The sequence below is a fragment of the Perognathus longimembris genome, unplaced genomic scaffold, assembly GCF_023159225.1.
Source record: "Perognathus longimembris pacificus isolate PPM17 unplaced genomic scaffold, ASM2315922v1 HiC_scaffold_175, whole genome shotgun sequence".
NCBI classification, from domain to species: domain Eukaryota; kingdom Metazoa; phylum Chordata; class Mammalia; order Rodentia; family Heteromyidae; genus Perognathus; species Perognathus longimembris.
In genome coordinates this window covers 127,719-142,911 of record NW_025956782.1, presented here as the reverse complement: position 1 = coordinate 142,911, position 15,193 = coordinate 127,719, and the positions used below count along the sequence as shown (strand labels likewise).

Below are 15,193 nucleotides of genomic sequence, written 5' to 3'. Positions count from 1 at the left end.
CCCTCCTTCTGACTGGACATTCTTCATGGCTTTCATCACTCTGCTGTGGTTTGTCTTTTACATCCTATATGGTCTTCTTCTTTAACTTGGTTGAGTTCTGTCTCTCATTCCTTTAGCTGAGTGGCTCTCCTTTCATAGGAATCCTTTTCCTTCTATTGGAGTTTGTTTAGCTTTCTGTTTGTGGAAGACATGAATACCTCTGTTAATTTTTGCTTGGCTTCACCTCATTCACATATTAATATTTGGTTAGTCTCCTCCTGCTCTTTGGTTTGCTTCCTCATGCTCTAGAATACTTGTCTGAAGCAATTCATACTTTTCATTTATCATTTTTATAGCAAAGTCTGTAGAGCATCTTGAGTTTCCTCTTATTTGGAGTGGTGGGTTGAGATTCCCTGATTGATTGCTATTTTTCTTGTGTTTCTTCTGCCCATCTGGGTAGAAAAGCAAGTCCCAAAGCACACCAGAACATGATTTAAGACCTGAACAAAACATGATCCGACCCTATTGTATAGATCTGAGAGGTAAACAATCATAGATAGGCAAATTTCCTCACTCCTTTTCTGTATGTAGAAACAGATGTAGTGTCCATGCAGACAACTATTTTAGGGGAAAAACCAATCCTTATACCTGTATTTAGCAGTTGGATTATATAGAGTTATAACCATGAAGAAATCTTTTCTTATTTTTCTTATGTTCTATCTGAATTATTGTTCTGAAGCCTTTTGACTCACTCAAATTGAACAAAAACCAGGGAGCAATGGACTATGAAGGTCCTAGAAGTAAATTTAGGATGAGAGGTTAAGAGCAGCATAATGAAGGGAGTAAAAGGAACAGAGGGATTTAGATTTTAATGAAGTATAATGAAAAAGTGGAAAAGAGTAAAATAGAAAAAACATTAACCAAAAAACAGCCATAAAGCAACAGTAAAAACAAAAAGGTTACTGTCAAAAAGGCAATAAAAAATTTAAAAACACAAAGACAAACAAATGAAGAACCATGTAGCTATAGAAGAATACTACTAAATTTGAGTGTCCTAAGCGTGAGAGGCAGAGGTTTCTGGTATGCAGAGGGTGAATTTGGTCAGTATCCAATAGGGATGGAAGCCTAGTAAGTATGTTGTCCATGCAACTAAGGATGAGGAATAAATAGTAGAATTTAAAGAAATAAAATATCTGAATTAAAAGTAAAATGATATGAAAAAAGAATAAAAATTGAAAATTTAAGAGGAGACAGAAGAAAAAGAAGAAAAGTTGGGATGTGAGAACCAAGTTAAAAAATAAATGATTAAAAATTCAATATAGGAAGAAAGAAAAATGATGAAAAATAGACAAAAATTGAGGTTATAATTGTTAAAAAGAAGTCTTTCTTGTTTGGGTGATCTTTTGTCTCTCATGTCCTCTTTCCAGTTTTTAATGGATCCCCTGGTTTCCTTGGGTTGGTCAGTTTATCTGTGGCTTTGCTGGATTAAGTGTCTTATCGTTTGCAGCTGGTGGGTCTGCTGTAACCTTCCATCCAAGCTAGTTTATGCATAGCACTGTGTGGTTCCTGTGGTTTTCAGGTAGGAGTTGGGTGTTCTCTGTAATTGGATGTTGCTAGTCAGTCTGTCTGGGAACCATGGTTTCTCCCAGTCTGTTTGCAGAGGTGCGTTTTTGGCTTGCTAGGAGCTGCTCTTGGCTTTTTTTTTTTTTAATTTTATCTTTTAGAAACTCCTACATCCAACTAAGCTACAGATCTGCAGGGGGGCAGGCCTGCCTCATGCTGTGTTTTTCATCCCATTTATGATCTACCAGCTCATCAGTGTAAGACTGCCTGGCAGAATAACTGAAACAACAGCGATAAAGCTCAAAACACACTCACAACAGAGGAACTTGACAGGGGAATAGCTCCAGAGCAGACTCCTTCCCATGTCCACAAGATTGCAATGGCAGAGTTTGTTTCCCAGAGTGCTAAGCTATTGGTAGGAAGTTATGCCCTCATTTTCCACTGGGTGACACCAGAGAGCCACAGAAATTAGCAATGCTTTTGCTGTGGTTTATGGTTGTTTTGTAGTTACTATTATTTTCTGGATTGATTTGTAAAAGTGCATATCACCATACATGGTAGGGTGGCTCAGGGTGCCTAATTCTTGTGAGTTTTCTAGAACTGCAAGCAAGCGCATGTGCATGCAACTGTGGCCATATTGATCTTTAGAATAATGTGTTTACATTTGCTTTGTAAGTACTGAACTTTCATATATGTGAATATTAATGTATGATTTAATTATTGTTTTTATTTTGAGACATTACTAGGAATCCATTTAAACTGGATATATAATCTATTCACTTCTAAATAATTTAGCATGTTCTCAGTCAAAATAGGTTTCAAATCTTGTGTACTCACCAATGAACCCCTGATGGAAAAGAGAGAAAATGTGTTTAAAGGAAAATACCTAATCAAACACAATTGTCTTTTTTTGTAAGAATAGTTTTTATTTTTAAAATATTATTATATTCAGAAACACATAAACATAATCACACTTGGATTTCTGTATCTATAGAGTTAATTGCATCAAACTGCAGAGGTTCTGCAAGGCAAAGGACATAGCTCGCAAGATAAACAGAAAGCCCACAGACTGGGAGAAGATCTTTACCGGCCATTCAATGGACTAAGGACTCATATCTAAAATATATGTAGAACTAAAATATTACCTTCCTCCAAAACAAAACCGCAAAGAACCAATAGCCTCTCATCAAGTGGGCTAAAGACTTACAAAGAGACTTCTCTGATGAGGAAATGAGAATGGCCAAGAGACATATGAAAAAATGCTCTACATCACTGGCCATAAAAGAAATGCAAATCAAAACAACATTGAGATTCCATCTCACCCCAGTAAGAATGTCATATATCAAGAATACTAGCAATAACAATTGTTGGAGGGGATGTGGCCAAAAGGGAACCCTACTTCATTGTTGGTGGGAATGTAAACTGGTTCAGCCACTCTGGCAAGCAGTATGGAGATTCCTCAGAAGGCTAAATATAGAGCTCCCCTATGACCCAGCAGCCCCACTTTTGGGTATCTATCCAAAAGACCACAAACAAAATCACATTAAGGCCACCAGCACAACAATGTTCATCACAGCACAATTTGTCATAGCTAGAATCTGGAACCAACCCAGATGCCCCTCAGTAGACGAATGGATCAGGAAAATGTGGTACATATACACAATGGAATTTTATGCCTCTATCAGAAAGAATGAAATTGCCCCATTTGTAAGGAAATGGAAGGACTTGGAAAAAAATTATACTAAGTGAAGTGAGCCAGACCCAAAGAAACATGGACTCTATGGTCTCTCTTATTGGGAATAATTAGTACAGGTTTAGGCAAGTCATAGCAGAGCATCACAAGGCCCAGTAGCTATACCCTTATGAACACATAAGATGATGCTAAGTGAAATGAACTCCATGTTATGGAGACAATTGTTATGTCACAGTTGTAACTACTTTCAATGTCCCATGTGTATCTGTAGCTTCTATTATTGATGATGTTCTTGTATCACCTTCCTGTGGTTGTACCTACACTATCTCTGTAATCTTATCTGAGTATATTGGAAACCGTGTATACTGGTATTGGAAGCAGGAAAGTGAAAGGGAATACCAAAATTGAGAGGCAAAGGCTATAAAAAAGCAATACTTGCAAAACTGTTTGGTGTAAGTGAACTGAACACCTCAGGGGGGGAAAGCGTAAGGGGGAGCGGTGAGGGGGGTATGAGGGACAAGGTAATAAACAGTACAAGAAATGTATCCAATGCCTAACGTATGAACCTGTAACCTTTCTTACATCAGTTTGATAATAAAAATTTGAAAAAGAAATAAATAAATGAAATGAAAAAAAAAGAACTAAAATACAGGCTTTGAGAAATCACAAGAAGAGCTATGTAAGTTTTCAGCTTTTTCTTTCTTTCCTCAGTTTACAATATGATAATATGACAATAACCACTCTAGAACAGGAAAGACCATTGTAGATTCTCAGGACCTTGCATTGAATTTCACTGTAAAAAGTGTTATATAGTCTATATTCCATACATCCTAGGTTGGGTCTTCTGTGAGATAATGTCAGAATGAGCTCCACCACAGTGAAGTCTCACTTCTCAGCAGTGAAGTTCAGACATTTGTTATTATTCCTGGAGTTTCCCTCACCAAGTAAGGGGTTCCAGATCATTGAAACAGTTTCTATTCAAAGGATGATTACTGAATTTACATAGATCAAGTCACTGGTTAACAAAATAGTGTGTATATGTATGTGGTATGTTTGTGTATTTCTTTGAAAATTCATCAATTTAGGTTTAAAGTGAGAAATAGCAAAATTACACAATATTGAATGGTAATCATCAGAGATTGTGACATAGCTCCAAGTATGGGTGCCTTACAATCAAATGTATTGGCTGAGATCTCAACTTCAGTCCTTTCCTGCTAGATGACAGTGAGTAAATGCTTCAGATACAAAAGCTGTCATTTGTCCTTTCGGGGCTACTTGATAAGGATAGGATGGATATTGACTGAGATCAGGGATGTGACAAGGTGATCCCTTACCAAGGAAATTTGGCCTTGACTTGATCAAACAATGGTTGATGATCTATTGATCAAATATTCTTTGAGAGATGCTGGCTTTAGTACTATTACTAAATGTTTTATCTCAAGCTCTTCTCTAAATCAGCTAATGTATTAAATGAAATAAATTTAGTTTGTATTTTTCATTTCAAAATCCTGATCAAACTTGCAGATATTATACATGAAACATGCGTTCTATAACTGCTGGTGTGAGCACAACTCCATTTTGATCAAGAAAAAAGATAACCTGGGAAAAAGTTTGTGAGACATTGACTCATACAGTGGTATGGTGGCATATGACTCATGTATTTTATGATGCTTACAAAAAATACTTGAAAATTTGCTTTTTCTCAGCCTTGTTCATTTCCTTGTGATTCTTGGCTACACTTGTTAAGTTAATGGAGGAGATAGAGTATTTTGTTGCAAGTAAGTGTCCTGGTTTAGAGGCAGTTAGAAAAACTGGAGATCACACATGTTTAAATTTTCAAACTGCATCCTAAAGGATGTAGTTATCAAGATGCTTATCTAGAGGCACTGAGTTTAAAGCAATTTTGTATAAAGTAGCAGTTAATAAGTTTGTATAAATTACCATGCCATTTTTCTATCCACTAAAATGCATCCTGATATTTATTTGTGATCTTTTTTTGTGTACATATGACAGACTTGGGACTTGAATTCAGCATCTGTGTGCTGTTTCTGAACTTTTGTGCTCAAGGCTAATGCTCTCCCACTTGAGCCACAGCTCTCCTTATGGCTTGTTTTTGGTGCTTAGCCCGAAATGAGTCTCGGGGACATTCTTGCCTGAGTTGGCTTTGATATGAGATGCTCAGCTATCTAAGTAAATCAGGTCACCACCAGTGCCAAGGTAAAAATGTTCTTTATTAAATCTTCTTTAATGAGTATTGATAAATATAATGAACATTATTCTGATCTATGTTTCTTAAAGCTAGATTACTTCCCTTCCACTTTTTATAGAACAATCATCTCTAGAACAACCATCACTAAAAAATGTGATACTTTCAGTCTTTTTTTTTTAAATTTACTGATTACCAGTTTATATCCTTCTGCTGAATAACATAGGTACTGCTATATTATTCATGAAATTCCCAGTGGCAATGATTTCTTTTTTTTCTTTATTGCCAAATTGAAGTACAGAGGGGTTGTAGTTTCACAAGTAAGGCAAGTACATTACTTTTCCAACTAGTTACATCCGCTCTCATTTTTCCCCCATCTTCCGCCTCCCCACTTCCCTCACTGCCATGACTTGGATGGTCACTTTATACCAGTTGGTTTGTAAGTATCGTGTTTTCAATGTTTTGTCTTTTTATCCTTTGTCTCTCATTTTTGGTATTGCCTTTCTTTGCCTTTGTTCCAATAGACATCTATACATAATCGTGGTACTAAGACCAGTTATGTTAATAGCAGGAGTAAAACCACAGAAAAGTTACAGTTTCACATGGTATGTGTGTGAAGGACAGCCATTTATGGATCCTCAGACAGATTCTAAATCACTGAAGGACTGTTTTGGTCTAACACAGATTGGCTAATCTTAAATGTCGGAGGGAGGTACTTTAAACTACGTGAAACAACTTAGTAAATAAAGAACCTGACAGTAAGTATGCTGGTCGACAGGTTCAAGGACAGATGATTCTGTCAGAGGGAATAAACAAGATCACTGAGGAGCTTTCATAATTGATTCAAGTCCTGAGTACTTTGAACCCATTTTGAACTACCTGCGTCATGGACAGCTCATTGTAAATGATGGCATTAACTTATTAGGTGTTTCAGAAGAAGTCAGGTGTTTTTGGCATTTACTCATTGATCGAGCACCTCGAAGTGGCAATAAAGAACTCACAACCACTAGAGGACCATTCACCAATTATCTCGAAAGGAATTTGTTGGATTGCTACGAGCCACGCTGAACAAATCAGAATTGCGTTGCCATGGGTTAAATATCAGTGATGCTGCTCTTTCTCATTTGGTCGTCGATACATTAATTTCAAAATGGCCATTTAAACCTCTGCAACCTTGCCCATGCAAATCTGTGCTGTGCAAATCTTGAAAGAGCTGATCTTTCAGGATCAGTGCTTGATTGCACAAATGTCCAGGTGGGTCAAGATGCTCTGTTCCAGTGTAGAAAGGGCATCTCTGCTGCTAGGAAATTTTGAGGATCCTCTGTTCTTAAAGCCTACTTGGAAGGTGATAATCTGAAAGGTGTGGATATAGAAAGAAGTCAGATGACAGGGAAAGTTGCCACCTTGAAAAACGCAAAGTTGAAGAACTGCAACCTAAGAGTGGCAACACTCACAGGAACTGATTTAGAAGTGTGATCTGTCTGGGTGTGACCTTCAGGAAGCCAACCTATGAGGTTCCAACCTGAAGGGGGCCATTTTTGAAGAGATATTGATACACTATTCCATAGCTCCATAGGTCACAAATTGGCAGATCAGGGATTTGGGCTGAAGGAAAAAAGGCAGAGATGAATCATGGTTCCTTAATCATTTTTTTTCTTCACGCACTCAGATGTCTAGAAGAAATAACACTGTAAGGGAATTTTTAAGAATATTTATAGGATTATACTTTTTTTCAGTGGTGCATAAGGGGTGAAAAGTGAATTTTCCCTCACATTTTGATTTAAAATAACACTCATTTAATAGATGAAGAGAAGTCATCTAGGTTACACTGCTGCCTTTGAAGAGTGGGGAATGCCTGGTTTTGTGATCAGGAATAGGAGCTGTTATTTTGCTTTTAAATAGGCAGGATATGAAAATAACACCCTGGTTGAAGATGCAGTTGAGAATTTTAATTGATGGCAAGCAGAACGTATACAATTATATTTTTTGCATACTCTGATGCAGTATGGATAGTTAACTTGTTAAACATTATGAGAGCATTGAAAAGGTTTTCATGTTGATAAATAGCTTAGTGATGCCTCCTTTCTTTAAATACCTGCACTCCCTATGAATGTGGTGAGCTCAGACTTCCTAAAGCTCTCGTTTTTAGGTTCATTTTTCTGATGTTTACTTTTTAGAGAAAGTAGCTACATGAAAACGATATCTAGTTCTTTCTCACTGAAGTGGAGAAGGAGAGACCTTCCCATGGTTGGCTCTTTGAATCCAGATGAAGGTGATGTTCCTGTAGCTCTGGTGTCCCCAGAATGACTGTGGTGCTGGGGCATTCTTGGCAAGGTCTACCACTGACAATGGCTTTGTAGTATATGATAAACATGGGCATGGAAAGGTATTTCAGAACCAAAAACCAAAGTGGCATTCTCAGTACTCATTTACTGCCAATGCTAATTTATAGGGCCAGCTTAATCATTGACCTGTTGGAAGGCAACAGAGTGGGAGGGTCAGTGAAACCCCACAGTGGGGAATGAGGAACTGCAAGCTCTTGCCTCATAGTAGCCACCAAAAACATGAATCTAAAGAAGCATTTGGCTGGTCTAAGGTGTAGTAGCAATTGGTCAGCTCCTTTGATTCTTTTACTGCTGTTTTCTCTTGCATGTGGTTTGGTTTTGTTTAATCCAAATGTAGCCTGGTTTTCTTGAGTCATTATCTCCACTACAGCAGAGATGGGACCTTTCTTCCTTTCCCTTTCAGTGTGCTTATATATATCCCAAGAACAGGCATGTCAGCTGGGTCCAAATGGGTTCTGCATCCTGTAGCCTCATCATTACCTTAGGCAGTGAACTGAGGAGAATCATCTGTGTCTCCTGGGGGAGGGAGACATGGCATCAGTATATCCGCAGATTCTCTCTCTGGACAGAAAGGGGATGCCAAGCTCAAGGCAAGCAGGGCAAGATTTTACAGGGGAAGTAAACAAACTGGGGAAATAAATTACTTTCTTTGCTTCTGTATTTTTACTAAGACTGCGAAGTATTATATTGAAAGATATCCATTTTCATAATATGTATGTGTCTTAATAATATTTAAATCATTTCACTCAGTACTATATTTTCTAGAATTATAGGGTATGTTTGTTATCTAAAGGGTACAATGGTAGACAAAGTTAAAACTGCAGAAGGAGCTAGAAGACTGAAATAAAGTGTGCTTAGAAACTGTGTTAATAAACAATATGAAATGTTAAAAAAAAAAAGAATTAGGACTTGGACTTAGAAATTTCTGAATCAAAACCAGTGGAGGTAACAAACAGTACAAGAAATGTCCCAAGGCCTATAGTATAAAACTGTAACCTCTCTTTATCTCACTTTGACAATAAATAAGAAAAAAATAATGGAGATAAGTAATGTTTGGCTTATATAGGCACATCCAAAAACAGTAAGAATATAATCATTGACAGGTGGTGCTTGCTGAATTTGGGCTTGTTTTCCTTCTATTTAGGCACACTAATTTCAGTCATCACAACAGGGCTTCAGTGCTTGATATATTGTTCTCTTGTATTCATGAGAAAGTTAAGCTTAGATCCTAAAATAGAGAAGCAGAATTTTATCCCCCAGAGGATTCCCTTCACCATTCCATGTGAACAAGCAAAGGGATTCCTAGGGGTTATGTTCTGTGCCTCCTAAGGTCTCTGTGGAAAATTGAGCCTGGAGATCATCTACATAATACACAGAGGAACATGAGCTAGGCGCAGTGGGGGCTGATGTTGAATATTCTGCTACTGTTCTCCTTTATCTCCTTCCAAGAGGCAACATTGATGTCAGGGTGGAGAGAAAGTAGGTTGAAACTGCTTCAACTGTGGGTGGGAGTGGCTCCTAGATCATGTCTCTGGAAATTTGAAAATTAATCAATTAACTACTCTGTAAACACATTCTACAAAGGATAAAGAGGAGATGACAAGTCTGAAGCAAGTGACAGGATAGGGGCTGGTGACAAGGTGGCTAAGTACAAGCTCGGAGTTGGTAACAAGTTAGGATCTGGTAATCAGTGGAACAGTGACATATTAGAAGATAATAAACTAGTGGCTGGTGATGAAGTGGGTGGTAACAAGCTAAAGATCAGTGAAAAGCTATAGGGCCAGTGACAAGCTAGGGGCTAATGAAAGGCTAAGGACTGGGGACAAGTCAGATGCTGGTGACAAGCTAGAGACTGGTGACAAACTAGACAGCACTGAAAACTAGGGACTGGGGACAAGCTAGGGTCTGGTGAGGAGTTGGAGATTGCTGTCAACATAAAGGGCAGTGACAAGATAGGGCCTGGTGATGAGCTAGAAAGTGGTGACAAGTTAGTAACTGATGACAAGCCAGGGGCCATTCACTTCCTGACATTCAGTTGACACAAGGCTTCCTGACACCTCAGGAAAGGACTGAGTCCTGAGGTAGCATCCATAGCTTAGTAGGATAGTAGAGCTTACTCATTTCACAGGTCAAGAAAACCATGATGCATAGTGTTCCCAGGCCAAGATAAAAAAGAAAGGGGCCACCAGTGCAAGCTGAGCCATAAGGAAATCTGAAGTGAGGGAAGGGCACAGATAGCCCAGGCCTCACAGAACCTAGATAATGGATAGTATAATCTCTATGAAGGATTCTTTATTGAAATAAAAATTGAAGCTTAATCAGGAATTATTGTAGCAGTTGGGTCATACTGAATGTCATTGCTTTGAAGTCATGCTCCAAAAATCTCCTCTCCTTTTCCTAACATAGAGCAGATTAGGATCCATGCCATACAGCAGTATGTCATGAGAAAGAGGCACTGTGGTACACAGACATGCACAAAAGCCAGGGTGCCAAAATGTCAACCCCAGGCAGAACATGATGTTTGTCCCCAGGGACAGAGCAGTGCTATGGGGCCTTACTGTCCCTGGATATTGGGGCACCAGCTTATCAGCTAGAAATATGGTGGTGGGAATCATTTAAAAGCAGACCTTCCTTATCATCTTGCAGCCCTCATGGAGGGAACATGGTGGAGCGATGCTGCATGAGGGGGCACTGGCCTGGGTCTCCCAGAATGCCAGCAGGGGTGGTAAGGTACTCTTTGTTCAACAATGCCCCCTAGAGCACAGAAGGACAATTCACAACCACAGAATGACATGGTCTTGGGGGTAGTAGAGAAAGCCACACAGCACTCTGGGTTCTGGTGTGGACTCTGAGACTCAACCACGGAGGATGGAATAGCCTCGGACAGATTGTATCCAGTGTGAAGAGCTAGGAATATGTAGGTGCTGCCTAAAAATAACTAATTTCAAGTTTTCTTCCTTATACTTTAATTAAATTAGCAATATTTAATAAATTCTCTGTGATGTGAGGTATTTGAGTAATATTTAAAATGAAGAAAACAAAAGCCATAGAAGATATGTGCGAATGTTCAATTGCATTAGTTATCAGGAATAGCAATTAACTAGACAAGAGGCCAATCATTTAGTGGTTAATGTGCACAGGGCAAAATCTGATGATACTTATTATTAGCATCTTGGCAAACAGTGAAAACTTGCATAAGACCTGAGGTAGTGCCTCAAATATGAATACAAGGCAACTGCACAACTATGGGTTCAATCCACAGAACATTACACAAATAGCAAAGTAACAATAGAGCTACTCATACATTTCCTCTAAAAATGTATAAACACAGTGTCATTTGGGAAATTTCTTATAATAAAATTAACTTACACATATTCACAATATATCCCAGATTAAGAATTTACTCAGTAACAATAAACATGATCATGCAAGCAGACAGGTACATAAATGCTTAAAGCAGAGTTTTGTTTAGTGTTAGTAATCACCCTACTGGAAACATCGCAACTGTCCATTGCCAATGAAAGACCCTGGCAGGTGCCCTTTATTTTAGAGTGCCTTTCTCAGTAACTTTGTTCTGTGGAAAAATGCAGCACTCATCTTAGACCCCAGTTCAGAACAGACAAAATTTCACTAAAATTAGAAACCTCTGCTTCCCTTGTGGAAGGTACAGTGTGTTAGTGACATAGATCACAAAAGCCCCATATCAGGTGAAAACTTCTCCTGAAGTCCCAAGATAGGGCATCAGGAAAGCAACTCTGAGCTTCAAAGGACATGAATTTGACTTCTCTAAAAATGATAAGAAAATAGGAAGACTAATTCTCTCTCTGTCTCTCTCTAACTTAAAATATAGTTTTTGGACAAGCTAACCACCACTCATTTGCAAGACCTAGTGGACAGACATTATGTGCACAGTCCATGTTTGCAATTTAACCGAACATGTTTTCAAGAAAGACAGAAAAGCATTAATTATATATTCTTGCTTTTTAATTACAGTAGAGACCATGAGGTAGATGAGTAGTGTTTTCAGTCTACAAAAAAGGATTTCAGGCTTAAAAGTAATTTATCTTCCTATAAACCTACACAGATGAGCAAATGCTTCAGTCCAGAGACCACTGCAGAACTCAAACTGTCTACTTGTAAACACTTCCTGGAAGAAAGGGTATCCACTGGGGAGTATCGCAGTAGCTTGTGTTTCCTAAGCAAGCCCGGAAGGCCAGGATCCTGAAGAGAAGAATCACACTGAAAAGGCAGGCAAATGAGCCAGATGCTGCCACTGCAAGTGGGATGTCACTAGTATCACCATACTACACCATAATCAAAGCTTTCACATGTTAACACATGAACACTGCATCCAAATTGAATCTTTCTTCCTAGATGAAGCATGGGCCAACAATACATTGTTGAATGGCTGTTTTCTAACTTGGTCATGGTCATAGAGCATGTAGTGGACCAAATGTGGCCTTATGAGGAGGAATTGAAGCAGACTTCTCCACCTCTGGTTCTGTGGATTCTGGTCAATAACACATAGTCACAGCTGAAGACACATGGCAGCTGGTAGGATGCAGTCACCAGGCAGCATTACCTTAGCTTTGATTGGGGTGTGGGATTGTATGTGTGTATCGTCTCCAAAGTACCATTTATCATTTTGGAAATAATAAACACAGAAAATTCTGATAATGAGCTTTAACTCTCCACACCATCAACATCATTGCTTACATTTCACCTTAGGTTACTTTATCCTATTAATTTTCATGCAGCTGTTTTAATTTTATTTTATGTCCAGCTGAAATTGGGTTGCCCATGATGGAAAGAGCCATCACTTTTGATCTTTATTATTCCTGAATTATCTTCCTATCCAACAGCTAAAATTTTTCTGACTGTGGTGACTTTGCTGATATGGGGATTTTATGACTGATCAGCCCTGAGGTAAGTCTGGCTATGAGTGGGAAGTGGTGACTCTGGTGATAGTGAACACCAAGTTGATTTCTACTCTTTCCACTGCCCCTGACCCATATGGGCACAGAACTGCAGGTGGAAAGAAGCAGTGATGCTAGGAAGCTGGAATACATGTCACATTTCAACTGTGCCACCTCTCAAAACTTCTGTGGAATAGGGTATGAGGCCCTCCCTGAGAACTTCCATGGAGCCAGTAAATACTCCCAAACACTTTATTCTCTGGCAGTGACCCTTTCCTGCTGCTGTGAGCAAGAGGTTAGGCTCTGCACCTGACTTGCATCTTGGACAGTCAAGCAGTACAGTGGACACTATGGGATCCAGAAAAAAATATGTGGAACCAAGCAATAAGGCACTCAGTACCCTGGGGACCCAAGCAATAAGGCACTCATTACCCTGGGGACCCAAGCAGTAAGCCACTCAGTGCCCTGGGTGCAATCACCAGATCACAGGCAAGAGACAGTGGACACTTGATTACTTCCATTTCTTACCTATTTTTTTTTCCAAACAGAGATTTGCTTTGCATTCCAGTCTGGCCTCAGACTTGAAATTCGACAGCTTCAGGCACTTGAAAAGCTGTGGTTCGATGTGTGAACCACTATGCCTGATTTCACTGTGTTCTTCATCAAGGGAGAGGTCTTTTACATTAAGGGACTATGAGGCACATCAATATTTCATAACATACTCCATAGAACATAGTGTTGGGGATCCTGATCTGCCCACCTCATTTACAACTATAGGATGCTTCCAAAGGTTCTGCTCTGTAGGATCATTGTCAGCCTAATAGATAAGACATGTCCTTAGTATTTATTGTGTAATGGTCCTGTGGCTTGAAATTCATCTGGGTACTGTTTTTGAACTCCTTTTTTCTCAAAGCTCATAACTACCACTTGCGCTACAGCTTTACTTCTAGCTTTTTAGTGGTTAATTAGATATGAGAGGCTTATAGACATTCCTGCTTCAATTGTCTTTGAATTGCCACCCCTAGATCTCAGACCCTTGAGTAGATATGGATAAAAGCATGAACCACCAGTGCCCAGATTTGGCACTTTTTTATATTTGGCAAGGGTACTTACAGCGACAGGCCCTCTTGCATGGATCTTTCATTACAGATTGTAACTATCACAATCCATTAGACATGAGAGAATATCCAAAGGTGAGTGACTAGCATTGCAATGCCAGTTCTCCTGATGGCACCTTTCACATGGTTTAGCAAGGAAGCAATTCCTTACCAGGGAGCTCATATGAAGGCAATTTAGATTTGAATGGGGGAAAGTAGGTGAGATTTGGCTGCTTGCCATAATCTCAAGGCAGAAGGCATTCCAAATGTCTGCTTGACCTCTGTGATTATGCTTGCATTATCTAGAACAAACTTGGGAAGGAAGAGAGGACAAGAACACAGGAAATGATGGAGGATTGAGTTATGGAAGCAGATGTACACAAACACAGGTCCCTCGATCAGCCACTGAATACTCATTAAATAAAGTGATTCTGGGGTCCTACTCGCCAGAGAGCAATTCAAACCAGGTAAATGCCACCAATTATTTAGCAAATAAAGTGGCTGAGATTCATGTGGAAGGAATGGGGCCTGAAGAAACCAGACAAAACTGGATCCAGGCCTCCTGTTGCTGGAGGGATGTTGGAACATGCCTCTGAAAAACTTTGTTCCTACAGCTCTGGATTCCAGAGGCAGAGCCTTTCACTTTGGCTGGCTTATAGGAGTTTCTTTGGTTTCTAAAGAAAGGCAGGGATCTTGCAGATTTGAAACTATGACAGTCTTTAGTAAGGGGAGAAACAAAAACCAAACAAGCTCTTTTTCCAGAGCTTTGGGCATTTCTGGAACTATAGCATGAAGAAGCCTTTGCCTGTGTTTCATAAACAGGAGAGCATACCCTCACAGGGTGATCCTGGAGGTCAGGGCAACATTCCCACATGATTTTATATGTGACACACCCTCACACAGAGACACATACACACACACCTGCACCTATGCCTGTCCATAAACTTGTGGCCTGAACACTGCCCTTGAGCTTTTTTTGTTAAATTCTGTTGCTCTACCACGTGAGGTAAATGAAATTAAGGACTAGCACCACTTGTCATTGAATAATTTCACTTGGTTCAGCTCAGGGAGCTGAAGCAGGAATTGAGAGACTATGTGACAGCAGCAATGCACACATTTCCCACAATTCCAGAAGCAGCAAGTCCAAGGTATCAGGTACTACTGGGTCAGGGCCTGTGTCCATCTCATTGAAGTCAATCTTTATTTGTGGGCTCGAAGGACACTGATTCCAATTCTGAGGACCCCTGTGTCATGAGTCATCGTATCTCAGAGCCCCAACCCAAATACAAGCACAGTGAGCATAAGATTTCCCATGGCAAATTAGTGGCCATATTCTATCCCAGTACCCAGAGTAGAAAATAAGCAAAATTAGATTCATCACAGCATATTGTTGC

The 15,193-nt window shown here is 39.4% G+C and overlaps 1 pseudogene; it reads left to right on the top strand.

Moving 5' to 3' along the window:
• The first annotated feature begins 1,096 nt into the window (after positions 1–1,096).
• Positions 1,097–7,017, top strand: LOC125344635 (annotated as a pseudogene).
• The last annotated feature ends 8,176 nt before the right edge of the window (positions 7,018–15,193 follow it).